Genomic DNA, 17,354 nt, shown 5'->3' with positions numbered 1-17,354 from the left:
TGACCTAGTCTTGCTGACCCTAAATTCTAATAATTTCTCATATTTGACCCCCCCCCTCCATTCTCTGCCACCCACCACCTTAATCTAGATCCTGATTCTTAATTTGCCATTTCCAAGCCTTGAAATCCCATTTCTTGGTTTTTACAATGAGGTAGGTAATATTCACCTTGTAGGTCTTCATGAGGAATAAATGAGATAACGCATGTACAACAGTCTGTTTTAATCAATGTTAACCATCATTGTTATATTTGGCAAGTACTTAACCCCGAGGATGAATTGGATAAATGAGCTGTTGCTATTAAGGGTTATTATGAGTTATTCCCTCAAAAGAAAAAGACTTATAGGGCTGAGGCCATAGCTCAGTAGTAGAGTGCCTGCCTTGCACATGTGAAGCACTGGGTTTGATCCTCAGTACCACATAAAAATAAATAAAGTTATTGTCTCCAACTACAACTAAAAAAATATTTTAAAAAATGAATAAGACTTATAAACAGTCTTAATCACCTTGTAGCTACATTTCTTATCACAGTACTTGGCACATGGTAGACATCAATATTAAACCAATTGAATGAATTATCTAATAGATATCTACAGAGCTTACGGTCAAGTGGGAAAATATGGATAAACAAAATTCTGTAGTATGTAAGAAGGGAATGATTGGCATGGAGGAAAAACAAGAGAGGATGGAAGTTTCCAGTTTAAGTAGGATGGGCAGAGTAGACTTCACTGAAGACACTGAGTTAGTCACACACAGAAACCATGAGAAAGGGAACATTCCAGGCAGAAGGAACCACCAGTGTAAGGGCCCTGGGGCACAAGTGTGCTTAGTGCATTTAAGAAATATCAAGATCATGCTGGGGGTGTAGCTCAGCGGTAAACTGCTTGCCTACCATGTTGAGGCACTGGGTTTGATTCTCGGCACCGCATATAAATAAATAAAACAAAGGTCCATTGACAACTTAAAAAGTATTTAAAAAAAAAAATAAGATCATGCTGGGAATGGTTCCACATGCCTGTAACCCCAGTAAGTTGGGAAGCTGAGGAAAATTACAAGTTTGAGGCCACCCTCAGCAGCTTAGCAAGACCCTGATTTGAAATGAGGACTGGAGCTATAGCTCAGAGATAGAGCATCCCTGGATTCAATCCTTTTTTACCAAAAAAATAATAGTAAGGTCAGTGTGGCTTTACTATGTAAAGTTGTGTGGCTTTTACTATGAATGAGATGGGGAGTCCTTGGAGGGTCTGAACAGACCCCCTCCCATGCTGGGGATTGAATCCAGAGCCTGTCAGGTAAGCACTCTACCACTGAGTAGTGTCTAAACTTCCCGCAGTGTCTAAACTTCCTAGGTTTTGTTTTATTTTTGAGACAGTCTTGGTCTGTTGCCCAGGCTGGTCTCAAACTCCTGGGCTCAACCAATCCTGCCTTAGCCTCCCAAATAGCTGGGACTATAGGCATGTACCACCATGCCCAGCTTCCATTTCAAAGAACCACTCTGCTCTGTGAAAAAAAACTTCAGGGGCACAAGGATGTAAGCAGAGAAATGAGACAGGAGGCTATAACATTGATCTTAGCAATGAGATTTTGATGCTTTGGACTACCTTGGGTAAGAAGATGAGACATGGTTGGATTTTGGATTTGAAGGTAAAGTCAACAGGACTTGACATCTTGGATGGGGGGTGGGTACATTAGTCCTTACCTGGGGGCAGAAGGAAGTTGAGGCTCAGGGAGGAAAAATAAACATCCCTGGGTCATTAAGCAGAGTAGAATCCAGTACTGATATTTTTCTTTCTTTCTCACTCCCCCACTCCATTATTTACTTATATGCATATGCAGTGCTGAGAATCTAACCCAATGCCTCACACGTGCTAAGCAAGTGCACTACCGCTGAGCCCCAGCACCAGTCCTTAGTCATTTTTATTTTTTGAGAGAGGGTCCTACAAGTTGTTGAGACTGACCTCCAATTTGCAGTCCTCCTGCCTCAGTCTCCCAAATAGCTGAGATTACAAGTGCATACCATCATGCCCAGCTGAGATTTTTTTTCAAAGAAATTCTGAAAAAAAAAAAAAAATGGAAAAAAATTCTGATAGAATTGGCCTCATTAGAGGGTGCTAAATCTAAAATATATCCAATTTCAAACCCTGAGAGCCTAACACAAACTGGCACATAAAGGGCATTCAATTTGTATGAGGTTTGCTACTTGAAAGTAGTGGCAAATCAGCTCTTGAAAGGACTCCTAGGGCTGGGGTTGTGGCTCAGCGGTAGAGCGCTTGCCTCGCACGTGCAAGACCCTGGGTTCAATCCTCAGCACCACATACAAAAAATAAATAAGTGAAATAAAGGTATTTTGTTCAACTACAACTAACAAAAAATTTTTTAAAGGAAACCTAATTAGTAAAAAAAAAAAAATGATGTCAGGAATATTCTACAGAAAACCAAAGCCAGACCATTCTTAGTAATACATTTTAATTCATCAGGTCAATATTTCTTAGCAACTACTACATCCTGGGCACTGGCGATACAGAGGTAAATGAGTGGCAGTTTGCCACTCATTAGTGGGGAGACAGAATAATTGATATATTAGGCAGTATGTACCAAGTTCAGAGGCAGACAGAGGGTGATTTAACTCTGATGGGAGGGAGTGAAGATTTCATGAGATGACATCAGTTTCCGAGATGTGTTTTCTTGTTGTGCTCCTATCAGGAAGCAATGGCTTGCATCTGGTAATTGCCTATGGGGTTGGTGGTAGGGAAATGTGTTACTGTGAATCTGTTACATGGAAGGTGTTGGGGTTGCACATAGTAAATACTAATGTTTGCTAATGCCCAGCATCCATTTCTCCTTCTTCTGGTAAGAAAACCGATTTTCTCTTGGTGAACTACCTTTCCTTACTCAGTCCATTTGTGGTTTGGTGAGACTGCCTTACCTTGCAGTTCCAGTGGGCAGATGACCCTGAATTGGCAAATCATAGCATTCCAATATTCCTGCCACCCCAAGCTAGTGACTGATGACGTTGGGGGAAGTGTCAGGCTAAAAGACATACAATCCCAGGATCTATAATTAAACTATTGGGGGAAAATTTTTTATTCCCTCCTGGGATGGGTAAGCAAATATGATATAAACTTGGAGCTCTTGGTGGCTACTTTGCCACTTTTGGGGAAGAACTTAGCTGACAAGGAAACATATCAAGAAATCACAATCTAGGCTGGAGATACAGCTCGCCCTGCTTGCACAAAGCCCTGGGTTCAATCCCCAGCACCATAAAAAATAAATAAATAATAAAAAATTAAAAAAAATCACATTCTGGCCAGGGCGCAATAGTGCATGCCTATAATCACATCAACTCAGGAGACTGGGGCAAGAGGAAGGCAAGGACTAGGCTAGCCTGGACAATACACAGTCAAGAAAATAGAGCTGGGGCTGTAGCTCAGTGAGAGTGCCCCTGTGCTCAATCTTCAGTACTGCAACCCACTCACCCTTGGAAAAACAAACAAACAAACAAAAATGAAAACAATATATTGTGAGGCTGGAGATGTGGCTCAGTAGTGGAATGCTTGCCTAGCATGAGGCCCTGGCATTGCCTCACTCTCCCCAAATAATCACTTTCTAAGGGCATCATTTAAACTTCTGGATCCAACCAAACCTGAAGGCTTATTGGACTTTCCTGTCACAAAAAGTAACAGAAACAAGTTTGGTTACCTGATAACTACAACTGAAATAATTAAATAATTAAATATACTAATCCTCGTATCTACCAGAAACATCTAGAGATTTGATCTTTTCATATCTGCCTCCTATAGAGTCCCTAGAAAAAATAATCATATGATGGCAGGATATTGGTTAGCCTCTTGTCCTCCAGCTCTGTAACTACATCTCTGCTGCTTTGTGACCTTAAAGCCCTCATATCCCCTCTCTGAGCCTCTATTTCCTGAGTAACTTGTTCTCTATTGGCTCTCCCAGGAGTCTTTGAGGAAATGCCACTGGCTCCAGGGCAATCCTGTGTCCTTTTCCTTGGTCATGTTATTCTGGGGCCAAGGCACAAAGCTGGCTAGTCTGTCCACTAGATAGTGATTTTCAACCTGGACTATGCAGACAGCTGGTGGTAGATAGAGGAGATGCTAAAACCACAGGATAAAACAACACAGCTTTCTGGAAGCAGTTTTGTCCAATGGAAAAAGCATTTTCAGTATTAAAATGTAGTTGTTGGAGGCTGGAGTTGTGGCTCAGTGGTCGAGTGTTTGCCTTTCATGTATGAGGTACAGGGTTCGATTTTCAGCACCGTATGTAAATAAAGGTATATCAACAACTAAAAATATATTTTTAAAAATGTAGTTATTAGGCTGGGGTTGTGGTTCAGTGGTAAAGCACTTGCCTAGCATGTGTGAGGCACTGGGTTTAATCCTCAGCACTACATAAAAACTAAATGAATAAAACAAAGATATTATGTCCATCTACAACTAAAAATATTTCTTAAAACTCTAGTTATTAAGAACATCTTATCTAGAGCCAGATTTATATGGAGTCAAATCGCAGTCTCACCACCTATTGGCTGTACGACTTTAGGAAGTTACTTAACTTCCCTATGCCTGTTTTCTCAAAATAAAGTGAGGATAGAGTTATTTTCTACACCATTTGCAATTATGACGAGGATCAAGTTAGTCTGTTTAAAGTGTATAGAACAGTACCTGGTGCCTAGTAAGTGCTACTTAAATATTAGTTATTATCAAATCATGTATTATATATGATTGAAGGCTTTGGATAATGTTACCTGCAGTTCTATCCCAGACTGTCAGGGATTTGCTCTCTCACTTTCTCATGCCAGTAAGAATACTTACATCTCATTTTCAATATAGAAACCTACAAGAAATTCTAGACGTCTTCATGTTCTTTCAAATTCTTGGGTCATCATTTTCACTCCATGCATACATTAGTCCTCCCATATAACCTTCCACCTCAGGGCCACCTACTCACCAACCAGTACTCACCTAAATATCCCCTGTATGAAAACAATAAACCATAGGGTTTTGATAGCTAACGTACTTGCAAGTGTGGAGGTAATGAAGATAAAGCATGAACAAAGGTGCAAGGTGGGCTATGTTCCAGGAATGAGTTCATCTTCCCTTAAAAAAACTGAAGATGAGGTTGAAAAAATAGGTTCAGTTCAGATCACTTGAGGATCTTGAATGCTATATAGGTAGTAAGGAACTTGGATTTACATTCCAAACAGACTTACTTTATAATCTGTTTCATCTGTAAAATTCTGATAATTCCTCTTCATTGTTGTGAGAATTACTGATGGAGATAAGTACATGGGAGAGAAATCCTGTATGAGAAACAGTGACCCATCAGGAGGTGGAGAGGATTTTTTTTTTTTACATTTATTTGTTTATTTATCTATCTATCTATCTTTAGAGCAAACCATCCCACTTCTAAGGATGGCCTGAAATTCAGTCTCACATTAGTATTTTATTCTCCTGCAAGGCACATCTTAACCACCAGAGAGCGCCCAATACAAAGAAACCAGAGCACTCAGTTCACAGAGCACGGGAAATTAAGCTGGGCATCTTTGGGCAGGATATGAGAATCTTGGAGCTCCTCAATGGTAGGGGTGAGGCATGCTGCACAACCTAGAGTTTGGTCATATAAGATAAGGGGGGCTGGGGTTGTGGCTCAGCGGTAGAGCGCTCGCCTAGCACGTGTGAGGCCCTGGGTTCAATCCTCAGCACCACATAAAAATAAATAAATATCGTCTCCCACTACAACTAAAAATAAATAAATAAATCTCTAGAGGACTAGGGATGTATCTTAGTGGTACAGTGCTTGCCTGACATGCATGAGGCCCTGGGTTCGACTCCTACCACCACACACACACACACACAAATGGTTCAGTAAGACTAATCAACCATTCTTAAAGAATAAAAAAAACAATCTAGGAAGGTGGAAGAGTAGGGAAAGGAACCAGGTTATTTGGGAGCTTGCCTCCATCAACATCAAGACCCATCAACTCTGCCTCCAAGCCACTAGATGGAATTTCTTGGAATACTGTCAGGCCAGCTAGTTTAGCTAGACCTGGGAAACTAGATGGGACTGCAGTGTGAGGGAAGGGGAAAGGAAGAGTGAGGGTCATCTCTTGAGTCTTTAGTGGTATCTACGTGGCATCAGACCTTAGCCTCTAGGTCCATCAGAAAAGATGCTGTGATCTAGTTCCTTCAGGATATTTTCAAATCCTTTTTTACCTTGTCTTTCCACTTATCTGCATAAAGACAAGAAGGGACTTTTTTTTTTCTATTATAAATGTCAAAATACAGGCCTAAAGAAATGTGAACAATTTACCAAAGATCACAGCACAGTTGGGTCTGTGTTCAATAAGAACAGCTTGAGGGGGCCCTAGTAAGGAAAGGTAGGCAAAACAGCCTTCAGAGTGGTAAGCACTCGCTCCTGGCCAGGCCTCATACAGGCCCCTTCTAGGTTCAACTCTGCTTCTAGACTCCAGGCCCCACCTCCACACTTCCACCACCCCCTGAGAGCCCATCACCCTGACAACAGCCAGAGAAAGGTCTTTCTAAAATATTTATGGCTCAGAACAATCCAGAGGTTAGGGGAAGGTTGATGTCATCCTTCTCCACTTGCAGAGGTGACCGACATGTAGGGTCACCAATTCAGAGTACTTAAAGGAAGATCCCTAGGGACTAAATGGGAGGAGGGTAGAGGGTGTGTGCTACAGGTGATAGGACTGCCAAGACCTACTGGGCAGGAATAGAGCAGGAAGGATGTGTTGAGCAGTGTTATGTTTAGACCCCACGCTAAGCATTTCAAACACACTTCATTTGCTTCTCAGACCTCCTTAAGTAGAAAGGGATTGTTATCCTACTTTTAAGGAGTAAACAGGCCTGAAAAATACAGGGATTCGGGGTCTAGATCTATTTTGCCCTGTAAGCTTTCCAGTAAAACTTGGTGTCCTTCAAATAAAAATCCTACACCTAAGGGTGGAGGGGTATGCCTGCCAAGGGTCCTCACCAAATGCAGACTCCTCAATGACCTACTATCTGTAACTAGGATGCCATCCGGCTCCCTCCCCACTGCAACTCCTCCCTTGTCTGGTGAACTGAAAGGACTATGGCCACAAAGTAAGGCCTAAGAGACTAAGAAGCCAAGGAAAGTACAGCCTCAGCGGCCAGCCTTGGACTGAGAATCACCAATGCAGAGTGACAAATTTTTTCATCTAGGACTTTCCTAGTTTTAGCTCTGAAAGTCCCATATCTCAGAAACCTGACAGTTTCAAAGAACTTGTAGCTGTCTGATGAAGCTTTTTCTAACCTTAGCTAAGTTATTTATTCTTTTTAAGCCTCAATTCCCTCACGTGTAAAATAAACATAATGGATTGGAGGATTAAATGAAACAGTGCATACAAATGCTTGACATAGCTGGGCATGGTGGTATTCACCTGTAATATCAGCAACTTGGGAGGCTGAGTCAGGAGGATCACAAATTCCAGGCCAACCTCAGCAACTCAGTAAGGACCTAAGCAACTTAATAAAAACTTTTTTCTATTTTTTTTTTAAAGAGAGAGAGAGAGAATTTTAATATTTATTTATTTTTTTTTTAGTTTTCGGCGGACACAACATCTTTGTTTGTATGTGGTGCTGAGGATCGAACCTGGGCCGCACGCATGCCAGGCGAGCGCTCTACTGCTTGAGCCACATCCCCAGCCCAAAACTTTTTTCAAAATAGAAAAAAAAAAAAAAAAGGCTGGGGATGTGCCTCAGTTGTAAAGTACCCCTGGATTAAATCTTTGGTACCCCCCAAAAGGTATAATTAGCTACTATTTATAGTAATCAACAATGAAGACAAGCAGGTTCAGATGTTCAACAGCTTGTCCAACGTAAATCAACTGACGTCAAGGTCCCTTTCCACTACACCTGCTAAAAATGAATCTAAGCTCATTAAAATATCCTGACATAGTTAAAATGCAGACAGTCTTCCTCCTTAAACCCAGTCCTAGCTCTTGGTTCCTTTGTTAGGATAAATAACCTGAAGGTCTTAGGGAAGAGTGCAGCACTGGAGGTCCCTAATCTCTCAAGAAGCTCTGTAAATCTCAGCTAGGCCTAGGACCCAGGAAATCAGAAGCCTTTCAAAAGCGGACTTCCTAATCCTTCAAGAGAAAATGTTAAGGCAAACCATTTGGCCCAGTATAGCTCTAGAAGGGGGGCTTAGGCCCTTTCCCAAAGCTAAGAGAAGCTACCAGAATGGGACCATTTATCACTTGACCAAACCTTTATTGAGCTCCTCAGGGGCAAATACTGGTTGGAAAATAGAATACAGATGTAAAGTAGAAAAGCCCTACCTTTCAAGAGCTTTTTTTTTTTTTTTTAAGAGAGAAAGAATTTTTAATATTTATTTTTTAGTTCTTGGCGGACACAACATCTTTGTTTGTATGTGGTGCTGAGGATCGAACCCGGGCCGCACGCATGCCAGGCGAGCGCGCTACCGCTTGAGCCACATCTCCAGTTCCCTCAAGAGCTTTTTTGAACAAGTAATCAACAATAAGAGAAAAACAGGCTCAGCAAGTAATTAACCCAAAGTAAATGAACCTCTGCATTTGGTTTTCCCTTAGCCCATTACTGAGGAGATGAGGATTACTCTCTGGAAGTATCCAAGGGCTCTGATGCTGACAGCCACCAAAGAATTTCTGTATGGTGTGAGGAATAGGAAGTGAAAGTAGGGTATTTCAGTCAGTTCTGTGACAGATTAAGGGGAAGCAGACTGGAAATGGCATAGTGGGAGGTGCCAGTCTACTGATCTGGAGGGCCATGCTAGGGACACATTGTTAGTTCCACTCTTTTAAAGTCTTGAGTAGGCTGTTAATATCACAGAGAACTGTTAATATCACAGTCCCCTACTGCCCTGAGGATTCCATTCTGAGTCTAAGGACTCTTAAAAGGATGATCCTGGCTGGTTTTTCTGTGGTTAATTCAGACAGATCAAGAGGTGGGGTGTGACAGAACTGTTGATCTCCTCTCCATGGTTTCTCTGTGCTCAGCAAATGCCCCAGGCCAGCCTTTAAACAACAGGTAGTTCTCTCTTGGTTACTGGAGTTCTCTGATAGCTGCAAAGAAACAAAGTGGAAATTAAGAAACATGATGCTGCCTTATCAAGGGGTTTCCCAGCCTCCCATCTGGCTAGGCCGCCTTCCTTCAGTCCCCCCATCCCATAGTTCAACTCTAGGTGTTTCCTTCAGTACACAGATTTCTAGGTACCCAGATGAGTGGAAAAACAGCAATCCATAGCCTATTAGCTGTCTCTTTACTCTTAGGTAATAAAAATGGAGTCCCACACTCTATACCTCCCATCCTTGGCCATGCCTGAATAGAGTGACCCAGGAAGGCCTTAACTATAGAAGAGACACATCCTAAGCCTGAGGCACAGGAAAGGGGTCTCTGATCTCATACTAAAGCCTATAGCAGTGCTTCTCCTTTTTAAAAAGACATTTATCCGCCCCCCCCATCCCAGTCAGTAACCCGGAACCTTAATTTTCAATATTATCCTATTACAAGACTTCCTCCCAACCCTCCAGTGCTGAGATTGAACCCAGGACCTGGCACATAAATACTGGGGACTGAACTCAGGGCACCACTGAGTTACACCTCCAGTCCTACCTACAGGCCTTTCTCATTTTGTTGCCCTCACCTAATAAGGTTTCCTATAGAGATGTATTATCAGCAAGTGAAGTTTAAAATCAGAAATCTGAGCCAGAGGTATGGCTCAGCAGTAAAGCACTGGCTTGCTTATCTTGCTGGCGACCCTAGATTTGATCGCCAGCACCGCACACAAAAATAATTATTAATTAATAATAAAATCAAAACAGAAATCTAGAGTTGGGGATAGCTCAGGTGGTAGAGTGCTTGCCTTGCACGCACAAGGCCCTGGGTTCAATCCCTAGCACCACAAAAACCAACCAACCAAACAAAACCCAGAAATCTAATGTTATTCTCCAGTCACTAATTTAATGGTCTTCAGTGATCCCCTCAGAATAAGGTATAGTTTTCTACTTCACCTTAAACCTGCTGCAGTTTACCCTCTGCTTAGATAATGTGCTCCATGTCCTTTCCCCAAACCAAGCCCTCTGCCTAGCTAAAAGCCTTCCTTTTGTATCAGTTTAAACACTATTTGCCCAAGGAAAACCCTAGTTAAGTTGTATACCCTCAAAGCATCCTATCCTTTTCTTTTTAGAACTTGTCATAATCAAAATTAGCTATGTAACTAATGAGTTATCTGTTTAGCGTCTGTCTCCCCAAATATTCTGTTAAGCCAGGACCATTTTATGTTGTTTACACTCCACCAAATCTCCAGAGCCTAGCACACAGTAGGTGTAATAATCAATATATTTTAAAAAATAAATAGGACTGAGGATATGGCTCAAGCGGTAACGCGCTCGCCTGGCATGTGCAGGGCGCTGGGTTTGATCCTCAGCACCACATTTAAAAAATAAGTAAATAAATAAAGATGTTGTGTCCACCAAAAACTAAAAAATAAATATTAAAAAAATAATAAAATAAATAAAAGAACAAAAGTGACCATTTGTACTGATTTCTGGAGACAAGTTTATGAAGAATTCTATCAGAACACAAGGTATTTCTTTTTCCTTTCTTTTGGCTGTGCTAGGTCTATCACTGAGCTACACCCTCAGGCTTTCTTTCTTTTTCAAAGGCAGATGAAGAATTTGTTTCCCACATTCCAACACAAAAAGCTGAGATGGGGAGCACCCACCTCTAAAGCTGCTGGAGTCATAAGACACCAGAGAAGAATTACCCTGAGTCAATCTGTTCCCAAACTCTTCTATCTCAAGTTCTTATCCAATACCGTGCATGGTACCTGGTGGAAAGTGATTGGCTGCCCTGAACTAGACCAAGCCAGGCTCCAGAGGCAGACAAGGGAAAAGCCCTTCTTCACATCTTAATGTAGATTAAGATCAGAAATAGTAGCCAGGGGCTGGGGATGTGGCTCAAGCGGTAGTGCGCTCGCCTGGCATGCGTGCGGCCCGGGTTCGATCCTCAGCACCACATACAAACAAAGATGTTGTGTCCACCAAAAACTGAAAAATAAATATTAAAAAATTCTCTCTCTCTTTAAAAAAAAAAGAAAGAAAGAAATAGTAGCCGAATTTCTGGACATGTGTGCTATTTAGCTGATTAATTTGGGCTGATACCCTGGTTAGGCCTCACACTATCTAGAAACATCAAGTTTTTTTTTTTTTTTTTCCCCCAGGAGTCCAACTGCCCCTCCTTGAAGCATGAATCTGCCTATATCTAGGTGGGGAAGGCACAGGACTAGCCTGTGCCCCTGCCTGAAATGCACCCAAAACCAATCAGCACAGTATGGGAATGTGGACACTCACTGCACAGCAGTTCTAGCATCTTTGGTCAAGGAGTGCCGAGAAACTGAGGCTCAATCATATGCCTATGAAATTCAATTCTTTTCCAGATACAAGTCTCCTTTCAGAGGAGAGATGGTTAGGTGAATACTAAATGAGAATGTTCACTCGGCACCGAAGTCCCAGAACAAATGATAAAGAGTAGAGGACTCAGGGCTGGGGATGTGGCTCAAGCGGTAGCGCGCTCGCCTGGCATGTGTGCGGCCCGGGTTCGATCCTCAGCACCACATACAAACAAAGATGCTGTGTCCGCCGAAAACTAGAAAATAAATATTAAAAAAAAAAAAAGAGTAGAGGACTCCAGCTCAGGGCTGGAAAATTGATTCCAGGTGTCAGTGAACATTTCTGCTCTGTATTCCCCCAACAAAAGGATTTAGTCTGTAGCTTGAGTGTAGCCTTCTTGGGAGCTCAGGGCAGCAATCAGTCCAAAGTAAGACTACAGTGCAATGCCCACCATAAGGCCTTTATTTCTAAGGGGCTTAGAAGAGACAGGCCTATTTCCTAGGGCAGGAAACAAAAGAGGGGGTAGTTAGGCAGTTTGGTGTACTTTTTTCCCCTCCCCCTAACAGCTAGCTATCTCAGACAGCGGTTTCCAGCCTGTCTGTTCAATGCTATTAAATATTCATCAAATGTATGCTAGCTTTAAACATGCAATGACTATTAATCTGAAGAACAGGTAGTACGTGTGGATCTACAAAGACAGAAGGGGAAGACTCACAAGGATTAATCTTTTACCTTCAGGAATCTGGAAAACAAGTCAGGGGCACCCATCCTATACATATACACCAATATCAGGAACTACTTTCAGTGTAAGCTTATCTTCTGGCTACTCTAGTTACAGAGGAGACTAGAAGGCAGCAAAACAGGAGTGGGAAGACTTGGGTCTGAACTCCAACTTTCTGACACATAAGTTTCCAACTCTACATACCAGGTTTAATCCTCACCTCTTAGTGTTATTTTAAAAAATTAAATGAGATGCTGTATATGATATCCCTAGCACAGAGTCAGCACAGAATTTAAGGCTTAAAATAGAGGCAGAGACCTCATCCATTCATGACTTGAAGAGAACGGTAATGTACCAAAGCTTTCTTCTATCAGTGGGTCAGAACCCTGAATATTGGTATCTGATTCACAGGTTGAGTGAAAGGTATAGGATGTGAGGAGACTCCATTAACAAATGGCAAAACCCTAATATCTCGTCCTCAAATAGCCCAATACCTGGATGGAGAGAGGATTCTGTCTTGAGAAAGGCAGGAACCAAAGACCTTCAGGCAAGAGGGAGGCAGGAGGAAGTCAAGGGAGATGATCCCCTTTACCCTACCACAAAGGAATGATGCCATTAAAGTGGCAGAAAGCTTCTCTTTTACTTCTATTTCCTACCTTGCTGGCACAATGACAGAGATGTGGTTCAAGCCCCTCCTTATATTTCTTTCTTTCTTTTTTTAAAGAGAGAGAGAGAGAGAGAGAATTTTTTTTTTAATATTTATTTTTTAGTGGACACAACATCTTTTGTTTGTATGTGGTGCTGAGGATCGAACCCGGGCCGCACGCATGCCAGGCAAGCGTGCTACCGCTTGAGCCACGTCCCCAGCACCCCCTCCTTATATTTCTTAAGGCGTTAAACAGTTCCCTAAACTTCAGCTTTACAAAAGCAACACTGGGGTTGTGGCTCAGCAGCAGAGCACTCGCCTAGTACGAGCAAGGCCCTGGATTTGATCCTCAGCACCACATAAAAATAAATAAATAAAATAAAGGTATATTAAAAAAAAAAAAAAACAATACTAACCTATTTTTCTAGCCTATACATATAGCTAGTATTTATTACATGCTTACTACATGTTATGCTAAATGTTAGTTTCATTAGCTCACTCAATCTTTACAACTGTACTGTTTCGTAAATGGTATCTACATTTTATAGATAATAGAACAGATACTTACGGAGGCTAACACACATAAGATCCTCAAAACTAGCTTTGGAGGAGGTAGAACTTAAAATTTGTCTATTTAAAGCCATAATAAAATGGTATGGTATTTGTTTCAGTGTGGCAAATTCTTAATTATCAGGGCTGAGGATATAGCTCAGTTGGTAGAGTGCTTGCCTTGCATGCACAAGGCCCTGAGTTCAATCCTCAGCACCACAAAAAAAAATCTTAATTATCCTTTAAGACGGAACTTAAATGTTACTCTTTTTCTTTCCTTTTTTGGTACTTAGGATTGAATACAGAGGCGCTTTACCACAGAGCCACATCCCTGCCCTTTCAGAGACAGGGTTTCACTAAGCTGCTAAGGTTGGCTTTGAATGTGTAATCCTCCTGCCTCAGCCTCCTGAGCTGCTGGGATTACAGGTGTGCACCACTGCACTTGGCTGTCACCTTCTTTCTCTGGCATTCCCTAAGCCTGTCTCCTACAGGTCTCTGGTATTCAGTGCAGCAGCAGAACACCATCATCTACTACTGTAACAATGGAGAATTTTCTCCCATTAAACTGTTTCTTGAGGATAAGGACTACAAATTGGATGCAGAAATGTGACTCAGCATAGCCAGCATAAGGCCTAAGTGGTCTCAGCAAATGTTCACTGTAATAATATTCCTGCATAGGAAGTCTTCTTCCAGGACACAGAATGACTAAAAATGTTCCCTAAGACAGTTTTGGCTTGGCAGTTGGAACTTCGAAATTCCATTACATGGTTGAAATTGATCACAGAACCCAAAATCAGACTGCCTGAAAATGAATCTCAGTTCTGCTATATAACAGCTGTGTGGTCTTTGATAATTAACTTTTTTAGACCTCAATTTCATTATGTATAAAAAATAGAATAATATCTACTTCACTGGTAGAGAAAATAAATAAACATTAGAATTGACAAAATGTAATAGTAACTAAGACTTTTTTTCCAGGATGCATCTCACATTTGCTGTGAAAAGAAATCATGTCAGTTTAATTGAAAGTGTTTTTCCTTTGCAGCACTTAATGATTCATCTCAAAACAAATATCCTTTACAGTTAATGAAATAAGGTATTATTTTATAGAAGCAGCATACTTTCAGAACAGAGAATGAACTCTGGTATACAGAGAATGGTATACAGTAATATTAATATGCTCCTCTCCCAATTTGCTATGCAACCAATGTAAATTACTGAATCTCTCTAGAATCATCTGCCTCACTTGCAAAAGGGACACACACAGTAGGCATTCAAACCAAGTTCTCTTTTCCCTTAGCCAGGCAAAGTTACCTATTTTCCCTTTCTTACATTCCCCTTCTTTTAAATGAGGTAAAGATCAGCAAATGGGACAGACTGAAAAGTAGTAAAATGAAGAAAAAAATTTAAATTACTTACTGCTAGCACAGATAGCAAGCAGTAGCCTCTGTACGTTCACACAAAGAACAGTATATCAAAAGAAGGAGCTCATTGCTGCCTTATGCATTCTAACCAAGAAATGATCTTTGGGCAAAGCCTTGGAGGACACAGAACTTCAAAATCATGAGTCAAGCCAGGTGCATGCCTGTAATTCTAGCTTCTAAGGAGGCCAAAGCATGAGGATTTCAAACTACAAACCAGCCTGGGCAACTTGGAGACCCTCAGTCTCAAAACAAAAAGGGATGGGGATGTAATTCAGTGGCAGAGGGCTTGCCTAGCAAATGCAGCGCAGGGCCCCGGATTCAATCAAACAAACCTGAGCCAAACATCCACCACCACCTCTATCCCCATCCCCCTTCTGCCCCTGGTTCAGGAGCATTCTGCATAAGCATAGACAAGAGGCCAGCTGGGTCCCAAATCAAAGGCTGTTATTCCTGAAACAAAAAACAATCTAGAGTCTATTCTATCACTGGTAGCCAAAAAGCCCTAAAAGTTGCAGATGCACTTCATTCTTAGCCTGAGGCAGAGGGTGGCAACTGGGGGGAAAGAAAACAAAAGTGGAAAAACTCTGAGGCTATTTGATAACTGCTTTATCCCTAGGTAAGGAAAGACGAGAGTGTTCCTTCAGCATTAAGTGTCATTGCTATGAGTCTGCAGGCTCTATGGAAACAGGGTGAGTGAGGGTTGATAGTGGGAGATAGATATGCTGGAGCTAAGTTTCTGAGCTTCTAGAACTACATGTGGCCATGCATAATACTAGAACAGTTTCATTCCCACTTTTAACAGCCTACAGTATAATGCACAGGACATGCTTTGCAGTCACCCATACAGGGATCAAATCTCAGCTCTACCACTCATAGCCAGTCTCATAGTGATGCCAAAGCTAGCCAATCAGCTAATATTTATTATTTAGTAGCTATCATGTGTCAGAAATTGTATTAGTCAACCATTTTTAGTAGTACCTACTTCAAAAGGCAGATCTATAGATGTCTTGTGCTTTTAATTGGGGGTGGGTGGGGTGTTGGGGCGAGTTTACTGGAAATTGAACCCAGCCCTTAAAAAAAAAAAAAAATTATATTTGGAGACAGGGTCCAATTAAGTTCCTGAGGCTGACCTCAAATTTCCAATTCTCTTGCTCCAACCTACTGGGATTATAAGCATGTGCTACCATACCAAACTAGACCCATAGGTCTAAGGTCAACTGGTAATTTTGTTTTTTGTTTATTCACTCCTGAGGACTGAAATAGGGGCACCTTGCCACTGAACTACATTCACAACCCTTTTTATTTTTTGAGACAAGAGTCCTGTTTAGTTGCCCAGACTCATCATGGATTTGTAATTTTCCTGCCTCATTCCTTCTGAGTTGCTGGAATTATATGCGTATGCCACTATGTCCAGCTTGGTCAATTGATTTTATTTATTTATTGATACTAGGGATTGAACCTAGGGGAACTTAACCACTGAGCACATCCTTAGCCCTTTTTGAGACAGCCTTGCTAAGTTGCTTAGGGCCTCAATAAATTGCTGAGACTGTCCTTGAATTTTCGATTATCTTGCCTCAGACTGCTGAGCTGCTAGGATAACAGGTGTATGCCACTGCACCAGCTGATCACCGATTTTTGACAAGGACATCCATTTAATGTTGGAAGATTAATTTTTAAAAATATTTATTTTTTAGTTGGACACAGTATCTTTTATTTATTTATTTTTATGCGGTGCTGAAGATAGAACCCAGGGCCTTGCATATGCTAGGTGAGCGTTCAACTGCTGAGCCACAACCCCAGCCCCAAGACTAATTTTTTCAACATCCAGATATTCACAACAGAAGAATCTGAACCCCCACCAAAGAAAAACGGCAACAATAAGAAACCCTTACAATTCAATCATAAATAAAACAGACAAGGGCTAGGATTGTAGCTCAGTGATAGAACACTTGCCTAACATGTAAGGCACTGCATTCAATTCTCAGCACCATATATAAAGGTCCACTGACAACTTTAAAAAATAGAAATTTATTTTAAAAAATAAAAATAAAACAGACAAATAATCTAATTTAACAGCAAAGGATTTTTTTTGGGGGGAAGGGAACTTTACCGAGTCGTCCCCCAACCCCCCCACTTTTGAAATAGGATCTTTTTAAATTGCTCAGGCTGGCCTCAACTTGTCATCCTTCTGCCTCAGCCTTCTGAGTCACTGGGATTACAGATAAGCTGGCAAAAGTAGGTAAAAGATTTAAAGACATTTCTCCAAAGACAAATAACTGGCCAACAAGTACATGAAAAGATGTCCAATGATAGTAATTAGGAAAATGCAAATCCAAACCACAATGAGATGCCACTCCATATCCACTTTGATGACTATAATAAAATGGAAATTAAAAAATGCTAGTGAAGATATGGGGAAATTAGAACCCTCATGCATTGCTGGTGGGAATGATGGAGACTTTGTAAATAATAGTTTGACCATTTCCTCAAAAATTTAACATAAACCAGGCATGTTGGCATACACCTATAATCCCAGCAACTCAGGAGGCTGAGGTAGGAGGATCGAAAGTTTACAGCCAGCC

General features: G+C 41.3%; 1 protein-coding gene across 4 annotated transcripts in view; it reads right to left on the bottom strand.

Moving 5' to 3' along the window:
* Positions 1-2,447: 2,447 nt before the first annotated feature.
* The window catches only part of Khdrbs1 (KH RNA binding domain containing, signal transduction associated 1), a 46,382-nt gene continuing 31,475 nt past the window's right edge, over positions 2,448-17,354 (bottom strand). For 2 of the 4 annotated variants that reach the window (XM_071617598.1, XM_071617602.1), the window contains 3 exons: positions 5,232-9,104; positions 5,039-5,128; positions 2,448-2,729 (listed from right to left, as the gene is read on the bottom strand). The gene's annotated coding sequence lies outside the window, so the exon portion shown is untranslated. The remainder of the gene's footprint in view (positions 2,730-5,038; positions 5,129-5,231; positions 9,105-17,354) is intronic. The other 2 variants (XM_071617600.1, XM_071617599.1) reach the window with 2 other exon arrangements.

This window comes from Marmota flaviventris, chromosome 10, assembly GCF_047511675.1.
Source record: "Marmota flaviventris isolate mMarFla1 chromosome 10, mMarFla1.hap1, whole genome shotgun sequence".
Lineage (NCBI taxonomy): Eukaryota > Metazoa > Chordata > Mammalia > Rodentia > Sciuridae > Marmota > Marmota flaviventris.
This window is presented reverse-complemented; position numbering and strand designations above follow the sequence as displayed.